General features: G+C 42.1%; 1 long non-coding RNA gene across 1 annotated transcript in view; it reads right to left on the bottom strand.

Annotated features, from left to right (window-relative positions):
- Nucleotides 1-2,761: 2,761 nt before the first annotated feature.
- Nucleotides 2,762-7,893, bottom strand: part of LOC116569232 — a 34,058-nt gene continuing 28,926 nt past the window's right edge. Inside the window, exons 2-3 of the long non-coding RNA XR_004276929.1 lie at nucleotides 4,180-4,252; nucleotides 2,762-3,857 (exon numbers count right to left, since the gene is read on the bottom strand). This is a non-coding gene — a long non-coding RNA (uncharacterized LOC116569232). The remainder of the gene's footprint in view (nucleotides 3,858-4,179; nucleotides 4,253-7,893) is intronic.

The following is a 7,893-nucleotide window of genomic DNA, read 5'->3' as shown; positions in this document are numbered from 1 at the left end:
CTTACACTGGGATAAAGTTAGTAAATTGTAACCATTGAAACCTAGCATGCATTGCCATATGATTATGACTTCACTCTCATTTTAAGTTCGACAAAGGTAAGGAACAAGGTACCCACTTGTGCAGTGGGAAATCCTGCTCATTAAATTACTATGAGTATATTTCTTTGAAAACAAGTGGATTTCTCGGAGTTAATCCTTTCTTAGAGGATCCAAATCATCTACTCCTTTTTTTTCTAAATATGACCTCTTTCTTCCCTCACTATTCATTCACAGTTCACACACAGTGTCTCTGGAGGGTACGGTATAGTCTAATTTTCTTCATTATTCAATTTGGATCCTGTTAAATGAGACAGGCATTCACTGAAAAGAAGGAACACTTAAGTTTTGGCAAATAAGTTCATTAGTATTCAGAAAGCTTTGCACCCCTCATATTTAATAAACCTTTCTATTACACAGTAAGAAATGCTAAAAAATAGTCAAACAAATTAGCAATGGAGCTCACCAAGACAGTACATTCAACCTTGATTCAGAGATGTCTCAGTTTATCAGTTTTCTGTCAATCATTAAACAACAAAGATGAAACATGCAATTATGTACAAGGAGACAGAACTCCTAATTCTTTCATCCTAGCTGAAGCAGAAGGGTTTTAATTGCTTGGAAAAATAAGATTTTTATTTTCTTCCAAAGGGATAAAGAAAACAAATGGCTTTGAGTTCAGTGCCTGGAGCTATAAGACTTCAGGTTATGCAAATCGGAGTTGGAAAGACCATCCCATCATATGTAGTTTTTGACCTTCATAAGGACCAGTAACCACATATTTAGAAATCTGAGATGGCCCACAGAATATTTCCTTTTCTACTACAGTTTCTTTAGCACATAAAGAAGAAAAAGAATGTGCCTTTTTCATTAGAATGTTTAGAGTCATGTAAATTTACTGATACTGCTTTTGCTTAATGGGAGTAATGCTCACTGAAATATTTGAATATGCTGTCAATTATTGCAGGGTCAACTTTCCACTTATGTGGGTTACCGAGCCCTTTGTTCCTCTTCAAAGTCCTATCAGCCCTCTGATCTTGAAAGAGAGAAACTATATGTATTTAAAGAGGTCACCAGCTATAATGAATATATGAAGCACAGTATACATGAAAGATGTCTATTTATTGAAAGAAGTTTTTTTAACGTTTAGTACATAGTCACCTGGATTCTCCCCATCTGAGCAGAGATGGTTGCAGACAGTGGCCATCACCATATGGAGGGCTGTCCCTCTACAGATTTATTCCAAGAAGTAAATGATTGTCTCTTCCTTATATCTGAACATAGATCTTTTCATGGTAACCCTGGGCCTAAGTGATTACATAGAGGTGGATGTCAAGGCACCTCAGAATTGCCTGAGAAGCATGGGTCATCTGCCTGTAACTGGTTACCCTGATGGGACTTCCAGTCCCTTAAGACATGGGTGATCCTCACCAAAAGAAAAGCCAGCAGATGAAAGGAAGGAGGGTTTTGTACCCTCTCCTATGAACACTTCTGGAGTGGGGGAAACTGTCGGGTTTAGCTTGTATCTCCAAACCTAGCACACACCTGGTATGTTCCACATGGTATATGCTCAGTGGAAGTGTGATCAAGGAAAAGAGAGGGAGAAAGGCACAGATGGGAGAAAGAGTAGAGGAGGGTAAATCCTCTGTGAGCTCTACAGGGAATGTTTCTAGGACCTACTCAACTCCTAAGCAGACCCATTGTATTCTTTTTTCTTTTTTTTAAGATTTTATATACTCATCTGAGAGAGAGAGAGAGAGAGAGGCACACAGAGTTCAAGCAGGGGGAGAGGTGGAGGTGGGAAGCAGGCCCCTGGGAGCAGGGAGCCAGATGTGGGGCTCTATCCCAGGACCCGGAGATCATGACCTGAGCCAAAGGTAGATGAGCCACCCAGCCATCTGAGCCACCCAGGTGCCCCAGATTCATTGTATTCTATAAGGTTGATAAATACTCCTCCAAAAAACAAAAACAAAAACAAAAACTCAGTCAAGGGAGTATTGCAGATTTACTTGACCTATCAGCTTAAGAAAAGTTGAGTTAGAAACTGGGCAGTTGTCCAGTAGACTGGGACCTGATGTTAGCATTTTTAGAGCTGGAAGGGGTCTTGGATCACCTAAGAGGCCTCCAAATGGAATGTGATATGACTTGCCCACAGTCACATGGCTCATTAGTATTAAAATAAAGATCTGGGTCTCAGAGTTCCCAGCCTAATTTTTCATCATGCAATTTCTCCACATCAGACGAAGCAATAGCTGCTTCCCAAATTCTATCCCTTCATATTTTCTGACCCATATCACTTGATATCTCTCTCCCCCAGAAGCCCTAACTAAACCTAACCCCTTCCTCTGGTACCATGGGATTTTATACAGCTTGCTAGAGAAACAGTCTAGGCAGGTTCACAGAGCAATTACAGAATGCAGACTTACAGGTCTTACAAATGGGTGCTCACTAGGCTGGATTAAGGCAATAAGAATTGCTATAACAACTGTAATCCTTGACTCGGGAATATCATTGTGTCCATTTGTTTGCTGTGGCCACTGCTCTTCACATCCAAGAGAAAGCTAGAATGTAAGAAACATGTTTATCTTATTCATTCATTCATTCATTCATTCATTCATTCATTCATTCATTTAGAGAGCCACGTAGGGGCAGAGGGAGAGGAAGAGAGAGAATCCCAAGCAGGCTCCAAGCTCAGTGCAGCCCAATGCGGGGTTCAATTTCACAATCTTGAGATCATGACCTGAGCCAAAATCAAGAGTTGGATGCTAAACCAACTGAGCCACCCAGATGCCCTGGAACCATATCTATCTTACACCTGTCTCCAGTGTCCAGTAGATACTTAACTACTTGTTGAATTTTTTTAATGTGACCCGCAGTTCCATATTTCATGATTCTATGAATGTTCCTTGACATCTTCATCTACAAATAATCAATAATATCACCCTTCAGCCAAATATTTTTAAAGATCTCAGCTCTACCTAGTGTCTCCACTGATCAAATTAACTTGACACAGAGGCTGATCACCCAGCCCATAAGCAGGGAATTCAGGCTCCATTTGACTTGATCTACTGTGTTGGTTCATCTTTGCCCTCAAATGAATGAAGACATACTAAGGGCTAACATCCTAGAACTGGAAGATAGTCTGATTATGTTTTCATTTTCAAGCCCTAGAATGTCGAGACATGTAGGCTAATAAATAAATTGGTGTTTCCTTAAAACCACTACTTGCCAAATCTTTATTCAAGGACAAGCTGAGCTCTGCGTGGGAAGAACCAAGCCAGAGGACCAGTGAGGGTGTCTGCCTACCCTCCATGGTCACAAACAATCCAGATGGGGCACCCAAATTATATATCTGAATAGGACAAATAGAAGCCCTGTAGTAAAACAACCCAATGCTCCTCTATATTTGATTATGCCTTACTTTCTACCCCTAAGGAATTTATCAAACCATTCCTTCCAATTCCACACAGAATTCTCCTTAAAATAAGTGCTAGTATTGTTTTCCTCTCTGTATATTTCTGTGGATGTTTTAGCACTCTGTGGTCATTTTGGTGCCCTTATAGGTTAGTCCTCCAAGCAGTGGTCCAACTGGTCTGTCTTTAATCTGACCCTGATGGCAGCCATTACTTGAAATGAAGAAGGCAGTCTAGTTAGAAACCACAGTTGATGTTCCTCCTCTCTCAGGGGATAGGTAGGCTATCCAGAAGGTCCTCTTGATGGTGTCTGGGGCCAGGATTCAGGAAGTTCAGTGACAGGGATAGGAAGCGACGTAGAAAATGTCATGCTCCTCCAAAGAAATGCGTTTCCTTCTGTCTCAGCAACTGTAAAATTATAAATCAAAGATTAAAAAGTTAAGCCACTTCTCAAGTGAAGATCTTGGTAAATACACCACTTAACCAAACCCCGATGACGGATGCATTGGCATCTAGATGAAGTCTGTGGTTTTCCAAACAATGAGGCAGAGACTACAGGGACACACAAAGTATGCCAAAGGAGTCTCTATTTCTTCATTTATTTTGCTTTAACAAAGAAGGTGGAAAAAAATGTAATTGCAGTTAAATACGAGTGAATCTGCTTGCAGAAAGCATGTAGAACGAGTGGGCTTGGGAGGGACATATGAGGGAAAAAGGAAAGAGAGCTCACAGAATCCAAGAATGCTGCTGCTTCTTCACAGCACTTCGCGGAGCTGACCTGAATGGAGTTGTGATTCTGTGACCTAAGAGAGAGAGGAATAAATGATATTTGGCGACAAAAGATTTAAGACCCTATGAAAAATTAGAAGTACAGTCACCCAAACTTTTACTCAGTTCCTGGCATCCAAAATGACTGATTCTGAGTCATTAACAAAATAAGACAGAATGATAAGAACCTAACACAAAGACAGTCTAAATGAAGCAGCACTAGCTTAGGGCATCTCCACTAAAAGCATCACAGGAGATGTATTAGAGTGCCACTGCCCAGGTACTGAGAAAAACTCACATCAGGAATTGTCTTTGACTAACATTCTCCTTTTTAAAGATTTTTTTTTTTTAATTTGACAGAAATCACAAGTAGGCAGAGAGGTAGGCAGAGAGAGAGAGGCGGGGAAGCAGGCTCCCCGCTGAGCAGAGAGCCCGACATGGGGCTCAATCCCAGGACCCTGGGATCATGACCTGAGCTGAAGGCAGAGGTTTTAACCCACTGAGCCACCCACGCGCCCCGACTAACATTCTCCTTTGATATACCACTCTGTCCCCTTCCTCAGGCTCCAGGAACCCAAATGTCCTTAATATGACAGAGTCTAGCTTAAACCTAAGGTCTTCAATTGTTAGATCTGAGTATTTCATACCAGAGTATGAATACCTGGTGGCTTTAACATTCCCATGGGCTGTTTGCAATTTAAAAATACTTGCAATCTTAATTACTGGAATATGGGAAGAAGAGAGAAGGGAAGGTGAGCAAGGAAAGAGGAGGGGCTTCCCATACTTCTGGTTTAATCTCAACACGACTGCACACGGACCACCAAAACTCCAAACAGTGGGCTTCAGCAACTTCGCCTCCTTGCCAAACGCGGTGGACAGCTGCTAAGCCCAGAATGAGTAAGCGGTTTTACTCAGAACACATGAAGAGGATTCTTCAGAACTGATGTTTATGCCTATAGAGAAGCCTCTTCCAGATACCAATGATCATGTCTGCATTCCAGGTATCTGCCCTCCTCCAAACCCCTCACTTGACAAAGAAGCAAACTAAAAGATGAGTGGCTTACCTAGTGTCACAAAGAGACTGACTGAAGGCAGGGATGAGACTGAGCTTAAGTCCCTGTTCGCAGCCCAGCCCAAGTAAAGCTTCGTTAGCACAACACATTGTCTTTGTTCTAGACAGGAGTATTGTGTTCTTCAAACTCTAAAGAAGTATTTGGGTAATACCTGAGTAGTAATTTCCCCTTCCTGGGGAAAAGTCTGGGTCAGTAAGTCCAAGGGAGGCACAGGAATGTTAAGTGGTTCCCCGGGGGAGCTTGCTTTGTTGGGGGCTGGAACCACCCCTCTGCTGTGCTTATCACCCCTCTGAAAATTAGCACCATGGAACCTGCTGGAAGGTCCCCCTGAAAGGCTGCTCTTAGGACATCCTTGCAAGCTCAGATATCAAAGGGCTCTTGACAATTAGGGCGCAAGTCAGAGTCCTGAAGACAGACACCAGCAAATCCATGGAAACAGAAAGTGTATTAGTGATTGCCAAGGGCTAGGGGCAAGGCTTGAGGGATGATAGCTAATGGTTATCGGGTTGATGAAAACATTCTGGAATTAGTTGTGATGATTATACAACCTAAAGCAACCTTGATTATGCATTTTAAGAGAGTGAATTTTTTTTTTAAAGATTTTATTTATTTATTTGACAGATGGAGATCACAAGCAGGCAGAGAGGCAGGCAGAGAGAGGAGGAAGCAGACTCCCTGCTGAGCAGACAGCCTAATGCGGGGCTCGATCCCAGGACTCTGAGATCATGACCTGAGCCGAAGGCAGCGGCTTAACCCACGGAGCCACCCAGGTGCCCCTAAGAGAGTGAATTTTATGATATGCAAATTCTACTTCAATTCTTGAGCAGCCCATATAGATGTGTGGGTACCACATATCACACGCAGGTGGATCACCAGACTCCCTGCGTCCTCACCACTACCAGACCACTTCCCTTGGGCAACAGAGGCAAAATGTGGCCAGGGAAGCCGATGACAATAATGGCTACCATTTGCTGCATACTTCTTATGTGGCAGACGCCTGCCATACACAGCACATGTTTATCTCAAATGATACATCATAACCAATGATGTGGATACCATTATCACACTGTTCTTGTTAACATTTTACAGATGACAAAATGGAGCTATAGTGAGGTTAAGCAACTTGAGCTGAGGCGGTGAGACAAAATGGCAGGTAGCTGTCAACTTCAAGGTAGTCGCATTAGAAGTGAGAGAATAGACCTAAGTCAATTAATAGCATAGACTGTCCTTAGAAAGTGATAGATCTGCTTATATGAAAAGAGCATATATATACTCGATTATGTAGCAATGACATCACTTGATAAAGAAAAGGCCAACATCTTGAAGGGGGAGACATTAGCAAATGAGGAAGAAATCTATGAGAAGAACAAGAGAGGAGTTTCGGGATACAACTTGTTTGAGGCTGGGTTTGGCATGTAAAAAGGAAAAGAAAATGTCCTTGGCTAGGGAGGACACACCTTGAAAGCTGCCTAAGAAAACAAAAAAGTGAATGAGAAAAATAAAATGAACACATATAAGGAGGTCAGGTATTAAGAAATTAAGAAGAGGGACACCTGGGTGGCTCAGTGGGTTAAAGCCTCTGCCTTCGGCTCAGGTCATGATCCCAGGGTCCTGGGATCGAGCCCCACATCGGGCTCTCTGCTCAGCCGGGAGCCTGCTTCCTCCTCTCTCTCTCTCTCTCTCTGCCTGCCTCTCTGCCTACTTGTGATCTCTGTCTGTCAAATAAATAAATAAATAATCTTTAAAAAAAAAAAAAAAAAGGAAAGAAAGAAAGAAATTAAGAAGAAATATAAAAACCAGGAAGGGGAAAAATCAGGCAAGGAAGAGCAGTGCGCTTCCCTAAAGTCCAGATTTAATGTAGATGAGAGAAACTGAAAAGAGCATTTTAAAAAGACGTTGTAATGAAGGCACCAAAGAGATTGTTTTAACAGAGACAGAACTTAAGAATAGAGACCACAATGGAGGTATTTATAAGGAGAAGAAGAAAAAGAGGTCCAAAATATGGGAAAGGATTTTAGCTACTGGAGACCAGTGGGAAAAGATGAGTTTTAGAGATGTCAGAAGGGAAAATATGACAGGATTTTGGAATATCCTCCAAGTGAAAATAAGGTCTATTCTGTGAAAAAATACAAAGTTTTCTCTCCACAAGTGCTTAAGAAGCAGCCCCGAGGACAGCCAAAGATAATACCAAAGCTGCATTCCGAGGGTATGAGGAGGAGAATGCAGTTACCATAAAGTTCCAGAAGGGAAGGGAGCAAAGATTTTCATCTTTACCAAGCTTGGTTTTCATTGGTTGTAACAACACACAGACCAGAATGAAGTGTTCCACAGAAGCAACTTCAGAGGTAACCTTGTGATGGCCCAGAACACTCTGGGAGAACTACAATATTCACAAAGGCAGAAGGAAAAGGAGTGCCTTTCTCCATACACACGGTCCAGGAACAAAAAGGACCAAAAACAGTAACAAAAGATCCTATTTAAAAGGACAAAGTTGGGAGAGCCTGGCTGGGTCAGTCAGTGGCGCTTGCAATGCTTGATCTTGGGGATTGTGAGGTCAAGCCCCACATTGGGTGTAGAGAGTTCTTAAAAATAAAATCTTGAAA

This window comes from Mustela erminea, chromosome 11 (assembly GCF_009829155.1).
Source record: "Mustela erminea isolate mMusErm1 chromosome 11, mMusErm1.Pri, whole genome shotgun sequence".
Taxonomy (NCBI): Eukaryota; Metazoa; Chordata; class Mammalia; order Carnivora; family Mustelidae; genus Mustela; species Mustela erminea.
Note: the sequence above shows the minus strand (reverse complement) of the source record. Positions and strands in the feature narration are given on the sequence as shown.